The 23,374-nt window shown below is 49.3% G+C and overlaps 1 pseudogene; it reads right to left on the bottom strand.

Annotated features, from left to right (window-relative positions):
• Window positions 1-15,707: 15,707 nt before the first annotated feature.
• On the bottom strand, window positions 15,708-21,022 carry LOC115328295 (annotated as a pseudogene).
• Window positions 21,023-23,374: the final 2,352 nt, after the last annotated feature.

The raw sequence follows: 23,374 nt of genomic DNA, 5'->3' as shown, positions 1-23,374 counted from the left end.
AAGACTAGCGCACATATTTACCTCGCCAGAAAGCTTTGTTCGCCCTCGTTTGCTCGTCGTCGCAATCTGGCTCTGTCCAAGGATCCCACGCTTCACCATTGTTCGCTGACTTCACGGGCGAGCGTCGGACCGCTCTGCCGGCGCTTCTCGCTGACGGATGGCTCTTTGTGGCGCAACAAACATCGGCGGCAAAGACGCGCGTGCCTCGCGCGCACGCATCGAGGCCGCCTTTGACCTTGCCGAGCTGTCTGTCAGCCGGAGGACGCGATCCAGGATATACGCTATCAGAAACAACAGCGGGGATTTACACCATCTCTAATCTTGGCAAAGAAAGCATCTTTCCTGAATCGCTAAGCTCTTGAAGCACAAAGTTGGGGCCGTAGTTTCGGGGGGAGCGTGCTGATTGGACTCTCGCGAAAATGACGTCGCACGCGACGAGGTGTCGATCCCCCAAACTTACTCAGTGCTCAGATTCCAGCGAAATTGTGAAACACAATGTCTCAGCGAGCTTCATTAGAGCGCCCGTGATCAACACCGTGGGGCCAGCCGATTGAACGGTGAAAGCAATTGTAAAGGCACCAAGTCCGCGAGTCACAAACCAGCTACAAAGTTTCTTGGGCCTGCTAATTGCTACAGAACATGATTACCAAATTTGTCAAAAGTCCCGGAGCCGTTACATTGATACTGTAAACAAGAGCCCGCTCTAAGTAGTCAGAAGGTCGAGAAGGCGCGCTCAAATGAAGCAAGGAGCTGGTGTCTTCTGCTGGTTTCCTTGTATATTAGGACCCCTAGAAGCACCTCGTGTTGAGCTGCGACGCGTCATCATATGGAATTGGAGCTGTACTGGCGCACAGGAATTCCATGCGCAAAGAGAAGCCCATTGCGTTCGCATCGCGTCGTTTGATGCCACCAGAACGGGAATATAGCTCCTAGACATAGAGGCTCTTGCACTCATGTTCGGAATAACAAAATTTCACCAATACCTTCGAGGTAGACATTTTGAGGCAGTCACTGACCACAAGCAACTGCTGGAACTTTTAGGAGTTAACGAAACTGAGCATCTACGAGAGTTAAGAAGCCACTGTCGCGCTATGAGCTATAGCGAACCAGGGTTGAAGGTGTCTTATGTATCAGGGTGTGGGGAATCATGGGAATAAAGACGACGACGACGGGCTCGAGCAGTCCGTGCCATGTGCACATCACTTGGCGTTCGGTTTCTTAATTATGATATTTCTTGAAAATGTCACAGGCACTTTGGCATATAGCTCAAAATAAATCGTTTCTCATAAAACTACTGACGAGTTAAGAATGATTTGCACTTCTTTACGTATTTGTTTATCTTTTGAGCTTTTGCACACGCGCGTCACCGGTGAATTTTTCAAAAAAAAAAAAAAACAGCCGCCAACTAAAGGAGGAACATAAAAACGTAGGACCATAGCCTCCTCTATACGGAGAAAGCCTGGCGCGTCGCGAGAAAAGGCGGCCGCCGTAAATGGGAAAGGAGGGGCGGAGAAACGGGAGCGGAGAGAACCTTGCCTGCTAGCGCCACAAAAGAGCGAGCGGCCAAACGCAGAAACAATGAAAGGGTAAAAGCACAGGCGAGCTGGTGAAGAACTTCCATCGTAAACCGGAGACACGGAAAAATAAAAAAACGGACAAAACAACAACAAGTTGTTGTTTTGTCCGTTTTTTTTATTTTTCCGTGTCTCCGGTTTACGATGGCAGAAACAATCTTTTTTTTTTCTCTCTCTCTCTTTTCTTGTCGCTATCGTGGAGAGGAGAAACTCAACGTCCACCCTTTCCCGTTTCTCCCTGCGCCCGTTCGAACCGCCGCGCCCGTTTCTCCCGGAGTACGAAAACGACGGTGACGAAAACACAAAAACAAGCGTGGTTCGGGGAGCGGCCGCTCATGACCCAAGCGCTCGCTGTCTAGGTCTGCCCTTTCTGCTCTGCGCTACCGTATTGGTCACCGTTCGGCGCGCTCCTCCTCTCCTTTTTCCTGCGGCCGCGCGCCCTATAGCTCCGTCGTCGATGTGCCAGGCTTTCTCCGTATAGAGGAGGCTATGGTAGGACCCTCAAGCACATCCGGGTACTATGTCAAATTGCTCAAAATAACTGTTTTTTAGACATACCGGTTTCGAACTAAAAAAAGATCGTTCTTTTTTTTTTTTTTTTAATTTGCGCACACGCATTGAAACCGAAATATTTTTTAAATGGACCGAGTTTGGGGCTCGTGACGAAATACAAAATTTGGGGCCCTCGACTGCAAGTTGCATTTATGGCGGATCCTCGGAAATTACCCATCGTTCAGAAAATTTTTTTTGAAGCGGTCATGGTTTGGCTGTCTTTAGGCATTCGCTTGTCATATGAAATTTAGGCACCGCGCCACGTCTGGGCTCATTTTAAAGAAACGAAGCTCTTAACTGTCGACGAAATATGAAAGGCAAACCCGGTGGCTACAAGCCAGTTTTTGTTGAAAAACAGCGCGACTGAGACGAGGACAAAAAGTCGAAGAGAGTACAAGACAGGCACTGTCTATCAACTGGTCTGTTAATAGAACATAAGGAAGAAAGACAATGAAATGAAAAACAAGGAGTCAAATGGATGCGCGCTTGCTGGGCGCCTCGTGGACTATGTCACCTCTTTCTTTTTTCATCTGGTTGTAGAACTTATTTTTTTCTTTCTTTCCTCAGGAGCTCTCCTTACTATAAATCCGGAAAGTTCACCTTTGTGGGGGGATCGGTGGCCGAGTGGTCTAGCGCACACCAGCTCGGAGCACGTGGAGCGAAAGCTTGCGCTGCAGATCCCGGGGATCCTGGGCTCAATCCCCACCCCTGCCCGTTTCGATCTGGATAAGCATCGTACCGGCGTGCGGTCGTGTATCACTACTGCGTGGTGCACGTTAAAGACCCCAGGCTAGCAGTTGTACTGCACTGGTTAAATTGCTTATCTACAGTGGGTAACAATGTCGCCATGTTCTGGCAGACTAAACTCCTGCTGTATAAACAACTAACGACTAATTTGTTTTTCACCTTGGCAGGGGCCAGAGTGACACAAGGTTGGCTCACACACCAACTGTTATTCTTCGTGATGTTGTACGCTTCAACCATCTCTCGACATGTTTGGTCGCGGTGTTAATGAACTTGTGGCAATCGTTCAAGAGTGCATTTTGAAGTATAACGACGAAACCAAGTTCAGAACGCGGAATCACTGTTGAATATTCCCTTGAACTATTGTCTTAGTATTTAAAATCTACTTTTATTGTGTGGTGGGGAAAAGTGTTCGTTACAAAGTCAGGTTCTTGTATAGGGTCCAGAGTAGGCGCCTGTACTAAGCGATATTGCCGCGCGCGTAGCTGGCCTAGCATGGAAGGAGAGCGCGATGACCCAACGGTTATCGCGCTCTCCTTCCACGCAGAAAGCCAGGGTTCGATTCCTTGCCGCGGGTACGCATATTTGTTGACCGTAATGTGATGTTCTGGTGAATTCGGGAACAGTGCTTCTAATTCGAGGTTGGAATGCTCTACACAGGAAAACTTCTACGCTGATTGTTCCAGAAGCCCACTTGTGTATAAAAGGGGCTCCGCGTGGCACGCTGGAGTCAGTTGCGCCCCTGCGTACGATCCTGTTGTTACGCCGTCATCGACGCCCGCGAGGCTCTGTTGCTATCTTCTGTTTCCTTCTGTTTTGGGCACAAGTTCTCCCCAATAAACGTTTAATTTCTTCAGTGATTATCGCCTCATCAATTGTCATTCGTGACATTAGTTTCCTCGGAAAGGTAGGGAGAGCTTTAGTTCAAAAATTGGAAAATCACACCATTTAGATTTTTAGGTATGTTGATGATTTCTTGGTCTTTGTGAAAGAGTCCGATTTCGGAAAAAAAAAAACAAAAAAACACTACATTACGCACTAAAGGCACTCCCTCAGCTTGGTCAAGGCCTTAGGTTCACTTATGAGGCACTAAAAAAGGGTAAAATTCAGTTTTCAGATCTCTTTGTTGAATTTAAAGAACATATTTGCTGGTTATACCATCCTAGAGCATCAAAGATTTTGATAAAGTACCAGTCAGCACATTCGGAGCTCCTAAAAAGTGGCATAGTGTATTCCTGTTTGATATCCGCTTCAACAAAAGCGTGCGTTCGCACACTTCCCAGATTCCAAAGAGTACGGATTCAGTATACCTAGACCATATTATTTCATCAGCATGCGATATTTTAATAAAAATCGTAAAGTTTATTTCCAATATCATGTTGGAAGAACCAGTTAGAAAAGAAAAAAAAAAAGGTTTCAGTTACTGCCTATCTTCACCGGATTTCACACGGACTAGTCATGTCCAAATACGAGGTGATGTCGTTTTCTCAGCCAAAAAAACAAACTAAGTAGATTATGTTCCGCTGTACGTCTACGCAGATATGGAGACACAAAATTAGAATATAACATAATTAGGGTAAAGCATGGGAAAAAGTTTGTGCCATGCATAAAAGGCGTGGTTTACCATATTCCTTTCTCTTGAGGGCGCTCTTATATCGGACAGACCGGCCGGTGCTTAAGCAACCGCCTCAGGGAGCACCACAGTTCCTTGAAAGGGAGAGCGTATTCCCATCCAGCGGTACATTGTCGAGATTGCCGGTGCGAACCACGCTTAGATTCCACTACCAAACATGTCGAGAGATGGTTGAAGCATATTACATCACGAAGAACAAAAGTTCGTGTGTGAGTTATACTTCGGTTAAAGCCCCTCTATCCTGGGAAAAGTGGTGCCATTCATTGTTGTGGAAATGCTGAAGACGAGTGCCGCGCGCCACTTCTGGGAAGAACATGGCGCCTAAAGTCTAAGTGAAAAGACAGTGAGTGTGCAGGCGAGCTAGTGATAGCTAATCCTGTCATATAACACCTGAGACTGTGGTGGAAGAAGTTGGAAACGTTTTAGTAGGCGGAACAGACGCAAAAAGGGACGTCTGAAACTCAGCCTACCTGGTTTATTTCTCAACCCTCCTACATATACTTGCATATACCCACGAAGCCCTTCCCAACCGCACTATACGCTGAAACCTCCTTTGTTGAAAACAGTTCCAAATGAAGAGAACATACATGACGCACGAAGAGATTAAACACACGCACCGGCAAAGGAGGCACTTATCTGTAGGACACCTCGGGACATGGCCGTGACCTTGATTAAATTGTCGACTACAGCACACATAAAACAAGAACACTGCAGGGCATCAGAGTGACCTTCAAAGAAAATTGACGAGCTATTCTATACCGTAGCACCAAAACCACACGTACCCTAAAAAAATGAGATAACAACCACTTTGCGGAAACACATTGTGGACATCGCACGTCTAGTTTCGGTTTCGCCACACATTTAGTTTCGGTTTCGCCTCCGGCGTCTGGCAACTGGAGCCTGCTGAGGTATGCCGCCGGAGGGCGCAGGCGTTTGATAGCATCCTCGATCATCCGCACCGGTGCGCACAGGGGCACTGAGGTGCGCCCCTTTATCTTCGATCAAGTGCACCGGTGCGCACCGGACGTCCTCGATCAACGAAGCGCACCCTCCCGGTGCGGCTTTTCGTTGCCCCAACGTGCACCAAGAAAATCGGCGGTGCGCCGGGGGGCAGTCCCATCAGGCATTGCGGCCAGGAGCGGGAATCGAGAAGATGGCGGGAGTAGCAGACGCGCAGACTATCGAGATGGCGATCTTGCAAAAACGAACACGTCTCGCAGCTGCACCAGATGATTTCCTCGGGTCTTCTGACGGGGAGACGGCGAGCTTCTCACCATCGCCGCGATTATTGGCGATTGCTGCGGTGGCAAAGAGCGCCCGAAAAGCACGAACTTCGTGGAAAGCGGCGCGAGGCGTTTCGATGGCAGCGAGGTACGGCTATTATCTGGTGTTTCGTTTTCTTGAACTAATAATGATGGCCAACATATACATGTGGAATCGTCACCCGCGTCACCCGCTTCGCGACCCCATCGACAATCACGTCCACGATGTTTATTTCTGTGGGACCGTCAAATCCGCGAGTAAAAAAATAAAAGAAATTGACAGCAGACGGGCACCGTGCGCTGACCTACGCAAAATAAACGAACAAAACGCGAAGTGACGCAAGGTGGAGCTCGCCGCGGTGCACCGCCGCGGCGCAGTTTGTCCTCGATGTTGCACCGACATCGCGCTGCAAGACCGAGGAGCGCTGTGCACTGTGCTAGTTTCAGGGCGATTCCGGTGCGAGTTGATCGAAGATGCTATGAGTAAACAGTTTCGAGTTACACTTTCGGGATCGGAGAGACACGCCCGCACCGGGGCCAACGCGCTCATGTATTGCTGTACCTTGTGTAGTCAAGTATAATAAATAGTTTTATGTACCGGACATCTCCACTACATAATTGGTGACCCGGAGTTCCGGACAGCACACCTCGGTCACACGACCCCAAGCAACCACCGGTGAGCAAACATGACTTCCACCAACGGTTCCGCGGCTGACACGGCCGCCCAGGCACCGCTTTCCCCCACCGTCTCCACCGTCGCTCTCAAACTTCCGTGCTTCTGGCCGGCGGACCCAGCCCTCTGGTTAGCGCAAGTTGAAGCCCAATTTGCGACGAGACGTATAACCTCCCAACAAACGAAATTCCACCACGTAATCGCAGCCCTCAACCCAACGGAAGCGGCGGAGTTGCGCGACATCATACTCTCTCCCCCGGCCGACCAGCCATTCGACCGGCTGAAACTCGAGCTCGTCCGCCGCACCACCCTCTCCGAGCAGAAGCGCCTGCAACAGCTCCTGACTGCGGAGGACCTGGGGGACCGAAAACCGTCCCAGTTACTCCGCGGAATGCGCCAGCTGCTCGGGGAGAAAGCTTCGACGGTCGACGACTCGCTCCTTCGGCAGTTGTTTTTGCAGCGCCTACCAGCTAATGTGTGCATGGTGTTGGCGGCTGCCGGAGACATGACGCTTGAAGATCTCGCTGCCCTGGCGGATAGGGTAGTGGAAGTTGCGTCACCCAGCATCTCTGTCATCGACAGCTCGATTCAAACGCTTCCAGCCTCAAACGAAGTAATGAACCTGGTTTCCTTCACGGAATTCAGAGCCCTGCGCGACGAGGTCCAGCGCATCGCGCAGTCACTTGCAACCCTGAAAAAACCACGGCCGAGACGCCCTCGCTCCTTTTCTCGCCCTCGTGGGTCGTCGCGCGCGCCTGAGAGTACTGGAGTTTGCTGGTACCACCACCGCTTTGGCGACAACGCCACCAAGTGCGTCCTGCCCTGCGCTCAACAGGGAAACACCCGGGCCACGCACTGAAAGCGGCCGGTGCCCCTGGCCTCCCGGCGCGCCGCTTTTCTCCATCTTCTGCCTGCCCAACTAGCCAAAATGAGCAGAGGGGAGACCCTTCAATGAACAGTTCTCATAATAAGAGAATTAATTTGAAGTGTGAACATTTGGTGCCATCCTAAACGCAAATTCAACCTGGAAAATTGTCTCACATATCAGGAGTGCCTTCTCAACCACGCCTATTTTATGTTGTGGACAAAGTATCCAAGACCCGCTTTCTGGTGGACACAGGTGCAGAGGTCAGTGCAATCCCATCTTCTCGTGTCGATCGTCTGAGGCGCCCAAGCTACAACTTGCAAGCTGTGAATGCTACAAAAATTGCAACGTACGGCCAGCGCTCTCAGACGATGGACATCGGTCTACGCCGAACTTTTCGCTGGGTTTTCTTAATTGCCGACGTCAGTCACGCTGTCCTCGGAGCTGATTTCCCCCGCCACTTCGGTCTCCTCGTTGACTTGCGCAACACCCGGCTACGAGATGCCACAACGCTCCTGTTCGTGCACGGTATCGCGGAGGCCACGGGAACGGTGACTTCAACACTACTTCGACCGCAAGTCAAGTCAGACTTTGAGGATTTGCTGCGTGAGTTTTCTTCCCTGACGTCTCCAGTAACCACAACTCGCCCCATAAAGCACAACATCACGCACCACATCATCACGTCCGGGTCACAATTATGTAGTGGAGATGTCCGGTACATAAAACTATTTATTATACTTGACTACACAAGGTACAGCAATACATGAGCGCGTTGGCCCCGGTGCGGGCGTGTGCATGAACGGGACCACCCGTTCATGCACGCCCTCGCCGACTACCACATGAGCGACTGAACGTGGCTCGGCGAGAGTTCGAGCACATGCTTGAACTCGGAATCGTGCGACCGTCCTTCAGCCCATGGTCGTCCCCACTGCATATGGTCCCCAAGTCCACTCCTGGAGATTGGCGTCCTTGCGGTGACTACCGCTCCCTCAACCAAGTGACCCAACCAGACCGCTAGCCTGTGCCCCACCTGCACGACTTCGTAGCCACGCTTCACGGAGCAACGGTGTTCTCTAAGGTGGACTTTGTCAAAGCCTACCACCAAATACCAGTAGAAGAAGCTGACATCGCAAAAACGGCCATCACTACGCCGTTTGGGTTGTTTGAGTACACCCGGATGCCCTTCGAACTTCGGAACGCGTCGCAGACTTTCCAGAGGTTTATCGACGAGATAACACGAGGCCTGGATTTCTGCTACGCGTATGTCGATGACATTCTCGTCGCCAGCACTTCTGCCGAAGAACATGCAAAACATCTGCGACAACTTTTCGCTCGCTTCGAAGAATATGGTGTACTCATCAACCCAGACAAATGTCAGTTTGGTGCTAGTGAAATTAATTTTCTGGGACATCGCATCAACTCCGACGGTCTTCGCCCGCTCGGCGATAAGGTGCAAGCAATTCGGGATTACCCTCAGCCACTTAACAAACGAAAACTTCGGCAATTTCTGGGATTGATTAACTTCCACCGAAGATTCCTCCCAGGTTGCGCACGCACACTGCAGCCTCTGAACAATCTCCTGTCATCCCCAGGACCGAACACCGCTCCGTTGGAGTGGACGGACCAGGCCCAGGCCTCGTTCGTGCAGATCAAGGAAGACCTGGCGGCAGCTGCGCTCCTCGTCCACCCTCAACCAGATGCAGCTACACGCCTCATGGTGGACGCATCTGATGGCGGCGTTGGCGCGGTGTTACAGCAGCTTGTTGGTGAGACTTGGCAGCCTCTGGCATTTTTCTCCAAGTCCCTGTCATCTGCGGAAACTCGCTACAGCACCTACGGACGCGAGCTGCTGGCTGTCTACATGGCAGTCAAGTACTTCCGCCACTTCTTAGAGGGACGGTCATTTCACATCATGACAGATCACAAGCCCCTGATCCACGCCTTCACCACCAAAACGGATGGGCTCTCCCCAAGAGAAGTTCGACATCTGGCGTTCATATCGGAGTTCTGCACCGACATCCGCCATGTAAAGGGAACGGAAAACACCGCAGCTGACACTCTTTGCACATGGTTGAAAAAACCCCGAGACTGCGGGTAAACGACACAACACTAAAAAGTCTCTAGAGAGACTTTTTAGTAGAGACTTTTTAGTAGAGACTTTTTAGTAGAGACTTTTTAGTAGAGACTTTTTAGTGTTGTGTCGTTTACCCGCAGTCTCGGGGTTTTTTCAACCATGTGCAATGTACACCAGCTCGTTTGCGCCCTTACTTTTTGTTCATGTCACTCTTTCACGCGCCAACCTGAACAGCCTTACGTCCGCTACTCCCATTGATTTTGACAAGATGGCAACGCTTCAGAAAGAAGATGAAGAGCTCAGAGATCTACGTGCTTCTTCAGCCACGCTAATTTTTCAAGACGTGCCCCTACCGACATGCACTCAGCTCCTCACATGCGACGTTTCCACGGGCACCGCGCGCCCGTTCGTGCCGAAGTCCTCTCGACGCTCAGTGTTCGACTCTCTACATAACCTCTCCCATCCCGGAATCCGCTCCACACAAGCATTGGTGAAAGCCCGATATGTGTGGCCGGGCATGAACACGGACATTCGAGATTGGGCTCGCACATGCACCCAGTGTCAACGCTCTAAAGTGCTGCGTCACACTGTTTCTCCGTTCTCTCCATTCCTGCTGCCCGATGCCCGGTTCAGTGAGGTTCACATTGACATTGTGGGACCTGTGCCACCCTCACAAGACTGTTCCTAGATACTCACTTGTGTGGATCGCTTCACCCGCTGGCCGGAGGCTATCCCCCTGCGAGACATGTCCGCGGAAACCGTCGCCAAGGCGTTTCTGCAGACGTGGATTGCGCGCTTCGGTACACCTTCTAAGGTCACAACCGACCGTGGTCGCCAGTTCGAATCTGCCCTCTTCAGAGAGTTCCTAACGCTCTTGGGAACACATCGGATTCGCACCACCGCCTATCACCCCGCAGCTAACGGCCTGGTGGAGCGGATGCACCGGCACCTGAAGGCATCAATCACCGCTTACGGCGAGCCCTCACGCTGGACCGAAGTGCTGCCACTCGTCCTCCTGGGCATGCGCACAACACTCAAGAGTGACCTGCAGTGCACCAGCGCTGAGTTGCTCTACGGCACTACCCTGCGGCTCCCCGGCCAATTCGTTGCAGCCAACATAGACGAGCAGCTTCCAGATCCCCTCCAGTACGTGTCACGCTTACGGACAATCATGGACAGCCTCCGTCCGACACCAACCCGTGCTAAACAGAGTCCTACCGTGTACCTGTTTAAGGAACTTGACACTTGTACCCATATATTCCTGCGCCGCGATGCTGTGAGAAAACCCCTCCAGCCGCCGTACGACGGCCCGTTTAAAGTCATTCGTCGTGGTACGAAACACTACACAATCGAAGTGCGCGGACGATCAGAAGTGGTTTCGGTGGATCGATTAAAACCGGCTCACCTCGAGCATTCAATAACCACTCCAACTAGTGCGCCGGCGAGAAATTCTGCAGACTCTCCGACGACGCGTGGTGGACGAAGGGTTCGTCAACCCGTACGATTTGTGCCGTAACGATTTGTGGATGTATTATTTTAATTTTTCAACATTTCTGGAAGGGGGAGTAGTGTGGACATCGCACGTCTAGTTTCGGTTTCGCCACACGTTTAGTTTCGGTTTCGCCTCCGGCGTCTGGCAACTGGAGCCTGCTGAGGTATGCCGCCGGAGGGCGCGGGCGTTTGAGTAAACAGTTTCGAGTTACACTTTCGGGATCGGAGAGACACGCCCGCACCGGGGCCAACGCGCTCATGTATTGCTGTACCTTGTGTAGTCAAGTATAATAAATAGTTTTATGTACCGGACATCTCCACTACAACATCTTGGTGACTTCTTGGGGACAATATGCAGTTAATGCTCGTTCACACTCTTGCAACGGAGTACGACTGAGAGAGACAAGACCGGTTTTCAATCCTCTTGCGACTTCTTAGGACCGGGCGCGCTACTGCGGAGCTGGTCTAAAGAGATCGCAAGAGGCTTAAAAACCGGTCTGGTCTCTCTCGGTCGTACTCGGTTGCAAGAGTGTGAACGAGCCTTTAGGGTCCGTCGCCGCGGTTCGGAGGTCGCCAAGATGGGTTTCCCCAAAGTTAATCTTCTCTCAAGTTCTCTCAATTGCTTCTACTAAACGATTCCAATTTCTTTCACCACAATCTCAGGCGTTATATGACATGATCTGTAATCTAGTTTAGTGCTGCCCTGTGCCGCCATGATTTTCCCAAGGGCCCACGTTTCACGTGCCTCGTGCATCGACGCACCTTGCGATACTTTTAAAGCGTGAAGGGGCTTGACCTAGAGTGCCTTCATACACACGCGCGCTTTTGCTTGAGTGGTGACCACGGTGGAAGAAATACATTGAGGTGGTGACTCTGGCCGCTCTTCCCGCGTGGAGAGAGCGACCAGATCGTGTTGGGAACTAGCCTCGAACAAGGAGTATACTCTGTTTCACCTTATGATGTACCACAGAAAAGGCTACAAGCGCGAGCTCTTTCTTCTGGGGCACATCCCGGTGGCAAAAGCTCTCGTGACTTAAGAGCAGCTGCCAACGCTATGAGCTCGCGCTTCTAGCCTTCGTTGCGGTACAACATAGGGTGAGATGAAGTGTAGTTGTTCCGTTCCGCCGCAGAGGGCGCTGTGGTGTGAGCACCGTGGGCACCACGAGCACCACGGCGGCAACGGTGTCGGGGGCGTAGTATGCTTGCCTTTTTCGCGGTGTGGTGGTGGTGTGAGGCCAATGACTGGCGTCATGTTTTGCTTTGGTGCTGTGTCGATCAAAGGTGCCACCCACTGATCTCCACTAGAGGGGGCTGGATGGCGCATTGAGCAACCAGGTATGAAGCCACCGGAAGTGAGCGGCATGTCCCCGAAATGAGCGCTTGGCAGGCTTTGTAAACCTTCCGAGTGCTGGTTCGAAAAGCGTCGAGGGCGCTGGATTTTCGCGTGTTCTTTCAAGAGAGCCTGCCTGTTGCGCAGTAAGAGCGCATGCGGACCCGAGAAGTATCGTGGGAAGCCATTCAATGTAAACATTTTGAAATTCTAGTTGATCAAGTTGAGAATATGTCCCGAGTTCAAATGCCTCATTCTCGAGATTGAATCCAGAACGGGAGTATTAAAACCCAATCAAAGGCGCAAAAAAGCATGATCCAAAATATCGACTGAATGCACTAGGAAGCCCAGCGGACGCCCGACTTCCGGGACAAGCATCGAACTTCCGGTGGCTTCATTTGCGCCAGGCTCGGAGATCAGCTAGGCGCCATCCAGCCCCCTATAGTAGAGATCAGTGGTGCCACCATCATGCACGAAGGTGAGCCTTAACCCGAAGAAGTTACGCTATAAGGATGGGAAAGACGTGCTTCGTTCCCAACTGCAATTTGGGGTACTCGAACTGCGCAGAGCGAGTGTCCTTTTTTAAAGCTCCATCAAATGACGGTCGCTTGGAGCAGTGGCGTCGTGCAATCCCGAGGGCCGATCGCAAGTTACTACCTAGTCTCCTCATCTCGTTGACCAAGTGAAGACCGAGCTTGACAGTCTAATTTCTGTCGAAGACTCGGAATGCGAAGATGTTTGGACAGAAAAGGCTCATGAAACCAAGGCTGTGGACTGAATGCTATATTTTGTAACTGAGATTTTGAGCGTGAAAATAAAAAAAAGAAAGTTACACGCTGCCCTGCATGTTGATCCGCTTTTAGCATCGACAAGAACACTTGTACTGAAGCAGCACTCACAAACGTGAAGAACAGAGGAGGCCTTACACACCCCAACAAGAAGCTTTTCCAGCTACTGAAGAAAGCGGAACAGTTCTTCGTGTAAAATAAAAGCCACAAGACTGTCTACTGGGATACAATCGACAGTGTTCTTGACACATGCACAATAACGTTTCTATCCGCTGAACACAAAGACGAAGCAATCGCCCAGTTGCTCCACTACTACTTTAGCATGCTAATGCGACAACACTGCAAGCACATTACGTTGAGCAGGAACAAACAAGCTCAAGAGATAAAGAAATCAGCAAAGCAGCGCTCGTCTTAGTTTAAGGGCTTGGGCGAGAAACACAGGATGAAGGAGATAGCGTTCTTTGGTAGCATGCAGTGTATTCAGCTTTTATGTACTTTTTAAAGCAAAAATATTTGTCAGGTATCTTTTTACCTGTAAGACGGGGTGACACCATATTGTGCGAGTATAGATGAAAAGTCATATATGTCTTATAACCGCTACTATTGTTCGACTTTCAGTCACTGGGTCATCATGTCAGTCAGTATGTCATCATACTGTGTCATCGTTTCAGTCACTATGTCATCATAAATAGGAATTTTTTCTGCCCATAAGGTTTGTACCTTCCACAGTACAAGTTGACATTGTATGTATAAACCATTTGTAATGCTAACACCGTTATGGGCATGTAAAGAATTATTTAGACCCCACTATGTAACATTATTGGAATTCTCTTTTCAATAAGGCATTAGCCAGGGTGGAAAAATCAACCTACCTTATATAAAGCCACGCAATGTGTGTAAACAATTTACGGAACTGTTACCAAACATGATGTTTGACAAAACATGCGAGCACGACCCAGGTGTTTACTTTCAATCAGTGGTTCTCAAATGGGGGTCTGCGGACCTTTTGGGGTCCGCGAAAGCATCCTAAGGGTCCGCGAAGACCTGCCTCCCGGCAATAAAAGTTGTCTTTCTTAAAGATTGAGAATAGACGTTTTCTCCATCATCTCCGCCGATCTACAAGGGTCCGCGAAACATCAGTGGTTGAGAACCACTGCTCTAAATTATTGAAGGCCCACTAGGTTATGCGGGAAAGTTTAATATTTATACGAGTATTTTTGTCACGTTGAGTCATCGTCGGAATGTTCTCGTTTAAAAAAACAGGAAGCACACGGAGGAAAAAGCAATCAGTGCCAGTGCCGCCAACATAAATCCATCATTTTACTACACAGTACAGCAGGACAGAGTAAAGAATGCATAATTTCCTTCAAAAACCCTTTATACAAGCTTTCCTAAGCCCCTTTATACTTGAGCATCATCTATCCCCGCGCGAGTGAAGTGTGGCCGCCGCGCGAGACAGAGAGTCATCACCTAAATGTATTTCTTCCACTGTGGTGGTGACATCTCAAACATTTTTTCGCCCAATCGTTTCGTTATGCATATTGAAGTGCGCGCGATCCGTTGTAATTCAGCTCGAGCGCGTAGCTTTCGCTAATGCATAGACGCCATTTTACCGCCCAAGCGCACCGAGTACGTGAGAGCGTCACGCTCTGGCATATTCAGGGCAACAATGGATGTCTCGATCCACCCTAAGACAGACATGTAGGCACCCTAGTTTTACCTTTGGTGACTCTGGCCCGCAGCGAAGTGAACTTTCTTGATTTATGGTGAGGAGAGCTCCTGAGGAAAGAAAGAAGAAAACAAGTTCTACAACCAGATGAAAAAAGAAAGAGGTGACATAGTCCACGAGGCGCCCAGCAAGCGCGCAAACATTTGACTCCATGCTTTTCATTTCATTGTCTTTCCTCCTTATGTACTATTAACAAACCAGTTGATAGACAGCGCTTGTCTTGTACTCTCTTCGTCTTTTTGTCCTCGTCTCAGTCGCGCAGTTTTTCAGCACGAACTCTTACCCAATTGCCCAGTTAACCATCCTTATCAAGCCAGGTCTAGTGCAGAACCTTGGGCTTCGTTTCTTTTAGAAGACTGACATATAATCGCGCTTTAATATACGCTCTTCTCGCGAGTCTCCTTTTTTTTTTCTTTCTTTTTTTGTTGGCTCGTTGAGCGCAGGGTGAGGGGGTAATTACTCTAACCCAAATATATAGTACGTGACTAAATATTACTTTTGATACGTTTATATTAAGGGGACAAGAATAATCCTCCTTCTAATAACACGTTTATCACCGCACTACTTCCATTCCTTACATCTAAAATTGCTGTGCTATTATATCAATCAATCAATCAATCAATCAATCGTTTTATTTATGGCCTTTAAGCCAACGGAGACCCTAGACAAAAAGCTGCCAGTGGCAGCTTGACGAGGTCTGGGGCCCGTCTAAAATTTGTCAGCAGGACATCCATTCAGAACACAAAAGGATATTACATGCAAAAATACGCTGAGTAATCACTTCATGCATTCAACTTCTAACAGCATTATACAAAAAGAAAAAAAATATTCGCAGAACTTGAGACAGATTGAAAACATATACAGCTACATATAGAAGAAAATTACGCAAAACAACACAAGGCGCACAAAAACGCATAACTTCTAACAGCACTGTACAAAATGCAAAACTTATACAAAAGTATGGGTATGCTCAAGAAATTTCACGGAACAATTCACAAGAAATGCATAAGTAATAATTTCCTTCCCATTTGATATATATCAGTATTATTATTAAGAAGATGATTAAGTAATAAAGGTAGACGATATGTAATTGACTGCTAAGTATAGTTAGTACGAGCTTGTGGTACTATGCATTTTTCGAAAAGACGGGTGTTGAAACTATGAGGATGATCCGAGAGCTCCGACATCTTGCATAAAAGCGAAGCATGCTCAGGAGATGAAAAACGAAAGCTGTGCAGTAATCTATAGTCATATATCTTATCAAGATTAATTATTTTATATTTGGGAAACAAAGGTTTGGTGTGAGCGAGATAGTGCTCATTGGCAATATGACGAAGCATCTTTTTTTGAAGCAAAGTAAGTTTTTCTATGTTTGTTTGTGTAGTTGTCCCCCAAACAAGATGGCAATAATTAATGTAAGACTGAAATAGTGAATAGTAGATTTGTGATTTCACGTTAACTGGGAAAATGATTTATAGATAGCTTAAATATTTTTGAGATTTTTAAAATAAATTTATACTCGCGTAATACAAAACGGCTGTTTTTGACAGCTCGTTTATTGGTGTCCCTAACAGTTTATTAGAAATGATCGTTTATGACTAATTCACGACGAACCCACCTATTGAAAAAAAATTTGTATCAGGAACGCGAAAAAATAATTCTGAGAAAAAATAAAATGGAACCAGCAGACTATGAATTCTTTTGGTTTACTGCATTCGAATGCGAAATCCTGGATGTCGTGTTTATAAATCGTGTAGTTTAAACTTCGCTCCTGTGCAGAGTTGTGCGTGAGGCGCTTCGGAAATATATTTGTCTACGGATTTTATACACATCCCTTAGACACCACCGAATTCGCCATAATATTGGGAGGATTATATTTAATATTGCACTTTATAACAGCTTTTTTATACCCAATAATAAATTTTACACTTCTGTTAACTTATATGCTATGCGTAGGGGGAATACATCAAAATGTGTTTCGAATAAGGAACCAGTAGTTTACACGTGACAGGCTTGAAATTTTACCACAACATTAGCGGGATATAGAAAATAAAGTAATAGCACGGCAAATAGTTCAAATCGTAAGATTCAGATATTTTTGACATATTCGTAGATAAATTGCATATAGCTCTCGCTAAGATATGAGGATTGGTTGTGATATCTAACGCACCTGAGACGGGCCGAGAGTACGTCGGTGCAAACTTACAATTCTCTGCGGCGCAGTTTGCAAAGTGGGACCACCGCTAAGGCTTCGAGGATTTTCCAGGATGGTATTGGAGAACGTGCAGCATCGCGTGAACGTATCTTTGGAAACTTTTACTAGTCTCTCTGCGAACTCGGCCAAGTACCAAGGAAAATGCTCTGAAAGGTGGAAGTTGCTCAGCACGCCGTACGCTTATCAATAGAAACGGAGATAAATAATAGGAACGAACATGTCATCTGTTTTAAGCTCTTGTTTTACTGCTGCCTGCTGCTGGAGACGCCTGCACGTGGGACGCCTTGAGGCCATATAAGAACCTGTTCAGTCTTATTATTCATGCGCCCCTCGTCGCGCTCTTTCAAGATAATTGGAGTGCGCATAATGCGTAGAGCTGATTCGCACACGCGCACTGATGATTTTTACTACCCGATGCACCATTTTCAGAGCTCAGTGCCGCATAGTGGCAATAATAATAAAAAAAAACTCCAATAGTTTTGCTCTAATTGCTGTGACGAGGGAATGATATCGCTTAAAACAAGCACCCTCGACATCGTGAATCGAGAGAGACGTAAATGGATAAAATTGTCAGAATAATCAATTCAACCAACCAAATTTGATGTTGGCGTTTCTACAGAGTAAGTTTGGTCTTGGTCTGCCTTTAAGGTCCGGCGACACTCGCGTAGATGATAAAGTTAGCCGGTGTAGGAGCACCGCCTGTCTGAGGTCTTTAAAGGGACCATGAAGGCAGCTTCGAAGTTTTATTCGACGATTGAAATGGATGTCAGTCACGTCTCAGGTACTGTTGACCAAGTTCTAGCCCGAACAGAAGTTTGGGTGCCGCACCAATCGAGCAAACAGGCGCGGTAATAATAGCGCGGGGAACGATGCCTGAGACCCCACCGAGGCGGCGGCAGAAAGGTGAACTAAAGTGCGCCGATGCGTGACGACAACGGGCTCCTCGTTTGGCGATTGGTTCCAATGATGGGCGCGCTCTTGGTTTCGATTTCCGTGGTGAGATGTGATGAAAAAAGTTTATTTGAACGTTGGATAATATTTTGAAGTTGTAGTTGGGAATTAATAGGTTTCATACCGTGTATAAAAGCGTAATCTGAAGCGATCCCTCCGTTTGTCACTGGTTGAACGCATCCCGCACTGCTAACTCGAGCGCGTAACAAGCATCGAGTGACCATGGACAAAAAAAAAAAAAAAGAAAAAGAGGTTCGAGCGCCGGGGGCGGCGGACTTTTGGCTTTGGTTTCGTGCGTCGTCTCGTGTTCGCTTTGCGAACTGGTGTCTCACCAATCATGCCGCGTTTATGTGCAACAGCAGGTTGCGCGAAAGGTTGGCTAAAGACGTGCGGTCGATCGGGCGACATTAGTTTGCGTAAACTGCGGACCGACGGAGCAATGCGCAGCATTGCTGCATCGGTCGCCAATCCAGAGTTCTGCGTCCTTAGCAGCATCTCCCGTTCAGTCGGCGTGAGGTCGCTGAACGGGAGATCAAACTCGTTTGCGAGCGCGGCGTTGTCGTCCATTTCTTTCAGCTTTTCTTCACAGACCTCCGTGCACTAGAGCGAACCACGGGAACCACACTGAGTGTGCACTAAATCCTACCGATGCCGACAGTGCTCCCTGACGTCACTTCTCTTTCCAGAGGCGAAAAAGGGAAGAAATCTGAATGTTTGTTTCGGTTTCGCAAATTTATTTGCAGGTACAGAAATAAGAGTCACATCCTTCTAGGAAAAATTGTGTGACATGCCAAGACCCCAATGCTTGCGGAAACACCTTTTTTGAAAAAAAAAAAAAATTAAATTGCCTTCATGGTCCCTTTAACAAGAGAGACGCAGAAGTGATCCATGATCACACGCCTATACGATGCTCACCCAGATTGAAACTGGCACAGGTGAGGATTAATAAACCCAGGCTTTGTCGGTTCTGCAGCACGACCTTTCGCTGTGCGTACTTGGAGCTGCCGAGCCCTTCTTTTTAATAGATTCCGTCTTTTGCTGTATGCCAGAGGTGGCCAAGCTGCGGCTTTTCGCGTGTTAAAGTGCGGCTCGCGGCTCCGTCCCATACTCCCCCCCCCCCTTCCCCACACACACACAAACACACACACACATTCTCCTCCGTTTCCCGCCCGGTCACACAAGCAAAGGGGAAATGGAACGCGTTTTAAATCGAAAGACAGGTTGTTTTCGGTAGTCCTGTGCCACTGCTATCTTACGTGCAGTTGAACTGCTTTTCACTCGAATAGATTGAAAGTAGTTCGAGTTTCGTTTATCGCTCTGGATAGAAGTTTGCCCCCCCCCTCCCCCCCCCCTCTCCCCCCCCCCCCCCCCTCCAACCTGCGGCTACTGGAAGTTTCCTGGTTTCGTTTGCGGCTCTCTGACCGGGTCAGTGTGGCCATCCCTGCTCTATGCTTTTGCTCACTTATCCTGGCGTGGATGAGACCACGTGGTATTATCGGCTCTGGTTGGATGAAGCAAAGTGCTCATGCTTCCGTGTCTAGTCACGATATTCGTTCTCCCCAGTTCTCTGTTCGGCTTAAAGTGCAGCCAAGTCACGATGGGCGACTAGGGGAGGTGTGACAATCGCTGCTTCGTGCAGCGGGAGAAAACGGCAAGGGAGCACGCTGCATTATCATCGATATGGCCGCAGCACTTCCACAGCGCAACTTAGCTGCATTGTTGACACTAAAGAAGAAGAAACTTCATACACCGTTGTTAGTAATCGTCAAGGGACGTATCATAACTTTTTTCTCGAAATGCAGCTCGCTTACTACTGATATTTTTCTAAGCATTTGTCCGCGCCAAGTATAACCCGCTCCCACGTTCGGAATTTTCAGAGTTCTTTTAAGACGCCAAACATCGTGGCCTTTTTGACTCCTGCCCTCAGATACAAACACACAGTGGTGTAACCTGGGACCACGGTGGAACAAACAATTAGGTGGTGACTCTCTGTCCGACCCGACGGCCGCAATATGTTCGGGCACCGAGCGCGCTTCACTCGCACGGGGATGGTGCCCAAGTATGGGGTCCCTGAGAAACCGTGTTTTTTCCACCACTGCTCCAAGCAAGCGTCATTCTATGGACAATAGAACAAGGGCACTCGCTCTGCGCATTTCCGGTACCCCGAATTGCAGTTGGGAACGAAGCACGTCTTTTCCATTCTCAAAGCATGGCTTTTTCTTCGGGTTAAGGCTCAACTTTGTGCACGATGGTGACACCTGTGATTGACACAGCACCAAAGCAAAACATGAGGCCAGCTACTGGCCACACACCACCGCCACACACACCACAACGCGAAAAAGGCGACCACGCTTCGCCGCCGACACCGTGGCCGCGGAGGAGGGACCACATACCCGAACGCCTTCCGCGGCGGCGCGGAACTAACTACTCCTGGTTCGAGGCTAGCTCCGAACACGATCTGTTGACTCGCTCCCTGCGGGAAGAGCGGCGAGTGGCATCACGAAAATGTGTTTCTTCCGCCGTGGCTGGGACGCGACAATGTTTTTGACGCTAATTGTTCGCCATAAGGGAATTTCGCACGGCATATTGAGCTCGACGCCATGAGGACAGGTTGCAGCGACAGTGCCCTTCTGAAGCCGCTCGATGTAGTACTTCTTATTTCACCTTTCCCGTTGTACAGCCTGGCGCTGATATCCGCTTATCGACGTTATCGATGGATCTCCGCCCAGCTATAACCCAGCAGAGCTCGGCATACTGAATCACACATCCCGCTTTTTGGCCACCATAGCCAAGTCCACAGGCTTCGGATCGTAAATTTGAACAAACGTCTCTAGCGTAAACGTTCGTTCTGCTTTAAACAAAACGCACAGTTGAGGGTTTTGCTGGTCTTGAGCGAGCCGTCGGAAATATGGCCTGGCTTAGCCTCAGGGTAAGCCAACGTCTCTAATAAAGGCTAAAGTTGAATGGACTTTGTTGCATCGTAAGTGTGAGCGCATTTACGGCTGCGCAAAACAGCCCCATTCTCTTGCTTTACGAAGCTTACGTGTGCTCACGCCGAGATACGACCGCACATCACAGACACATCAGTACCGGTGACCGTATTACACTTGCCAAGCCGGCACATTGATACTTTAGACCCATGTTGTAAAAAAACTACCTTCAAACTCCGGTCTCAAAACATGCTTTTCTTGCAAGGCTCGTCAAATTATGAGGCGCTGGAGAAATGCAGCATTTTGCGTTAAGTCTTTATTTCGAACTCTTTTTGTTCGCCTTCCGCCCATTAAAAAGCATGCGGAAAGGGCCTTCGAACGCACCTGGTGTCGCTGCGCCGCAGCGTTCTTTCGCAACATAAAGTTCGTCTGCTTTCGCCGCCGTCACCATGGCAACGAACGCCGAATGAATGGAAGCACGCACGGTACCGCCGTGTGAAGCCAGCAACAGCTGTCTCCATTTTCTGAACGTCGTCTCCTAGCCAATGCCTGACGCGGTGTGTCAGATCGGCCGGCTTCGCCGGTGCGCCGCTGGCAAAGACGACAAAGCTGAGACACGCCGGCGGCGATTGAGCAAGCAACACCACGACGGGACGACTGCAACGGGGACATTTATTTGGATTAAAGGCGCGTAATAAGCAAGAGCAATGCATGACGCCATGAAAGACACTCTTGAAGCGATTAAATTGCTTCAGGGCTCCTGCTCCTGGGTTCTCGTGCGTGCCCAGAGTGCGAAGCTGCGATGACGCTGCAAGTCCGCGCTAGATCTGCGCATGGCTACTCGTGGAGAGGCTGTGCGTGGATGACACGTGAGGTGCCCAAGACGAAGCCGGTCAAGGTTCAGTGCCGGGGTGAGGTCTCGGTACGGAGCGGTGCCTTTTTCGAGGGATCGCACCTGACGCTTCCACAACTCATGAAAATCATCTACCTTTGGTGCGAGAACCTACCGTGCGCCGTCATTCAGCGGGAGACTGATGCCGGAAGTAAGACAATTACTGATTGGACGAGCCTTTGTCGGGAGGGTGAGGTAAATGCCGTCCTTACGCATTCAGAGATGATTGGCGTTCAAGGCGTGACTGTAGTACTACACGAGAGTATGCTCGGGTTGCGAAACTACCATCGCGGGTATTTAAGGCCTGGCCAGTGGGTTTTAGGCGGTGTGGAGCGCGGCAGCGGGCTCTTCTTTCTTGTTATCGTGGAGACCCGTGACGCTAAAACCCTGCAAGGGCTAATAGCCAAGTGGGTCCGCACTGGAACAATAATCATCACTGACTGTTGGGCTGGCTATCGCAAGCTTGCAGATGACGCTCGCTTCACGCACCTCACCGTCAACCCCAAGCTGCACTTTGTCTACCCGAACACTGGTGCGCACACCAATACGGTGGACGGCACCTGGGCCCACGTCAAAAACTCTCTTCCATCTGGACGGCGCGAGAACCACCATTTCACTGGTCACCTTGCAAAGTTTTTGTTTTGGAAAAGGGAGAAGGCAAGCGGAAACACTGATAGATTCCAGTCGTTCGTCCCCGCGGCCGCCAAAATCTAGAGCTCCGACGCAGGCAGGGACCTTCCCTATAGAGCGGAGGACAAGGTTCTGACGGCCCCGGTGACGTCGAGTGATCCTCTGCGCTGAGCCCGTCGCCCACCTGCGAGCATCAAAACGACTTATGCGCCAACCGCTTGTCAAGGGCTTGTTACGTCATTTATAGGTTCTGGTAACGGTCTAAACGGCCCTTTTCAGGGCCCCCATTTTTTGCAAACGAAGCTGCTTTCTGATTGCGGCACCCCGTGTCTTTGTAAAACGTTCACAGGAAAGGTCCAGCAAAGTTATGGGGTCCCCAACATGGATATCACGCGTTATGGTTCAAATAAAAATTTCTCTTGCTTATTTTGCGCCTTTGATCGAAATAAATGCCCACGTTGCAGGCGTCCCGTCGTGCTGATGCTTGCTCAATCGCCGTCGGCGTGTCTCAGCTTCGTCGTCTTTGCCAGCGGCGCAGCGGCGAAGGCGGCCGATCTGACACACCGCGTTCGGCTTTGGCTAGCAGACGGCGTTCGTAAAATGGCGTGAGCTGTTGCCGGCTTCACGCGGTGGTACCGTGCGTGCTTCGATTCATTCGGCGTTCGTTGCCGTGGTGATGGCGATGAAAGCAGACAAACTTTATGTTGCGGAAGAACGCTGCGGCGCAGCGATACCAGGTACGTTCTAAGGCCCTCCCCGCCTGCATTTCAATGGGCAGAAGGTGAACAAAAAGAGTTTGAAATAAGGACTTAACGCAGAATGCTGCATTTCTCCAGCGCCTCATGATTTGACGAGCCTTAGACGCAAAACATGTTTGTTTTATTTGGCCATTCCACGCCCTGTTTCTTTTATCCGTAACATGGGTCTAAAGTATCAAACTGTCGCCAAGCCTTTACCACGTTGCAATTCCTCGAATGAAACACACTTATGCCCGTGAGCTGCAGTCGTATTTTGATGTAAGCGTACGTAAGTCTTGTAACG

This window comes from Ixodes scapularis, unplaced genomic scaffold (assembly GCF_016920785.2).
Source record: "Ixodes scapularis isolate PalLabHiFi unplaced genomic scaffold, ASM1692078v2 PGA_scaffold8__174_contigs__length_109621045, whole genome shotgun sequence".
Taxonomy (NCBI): domain Eukaryota; kingdom Metazoa; phylum Arthropoda; class Arachnida; order Ixodida; family Ixodidae; genus Ixodes; species Ixodes scapularis.
This window is presented reverse-complemented; position numbering and strand designations above follow the sequence as displayed.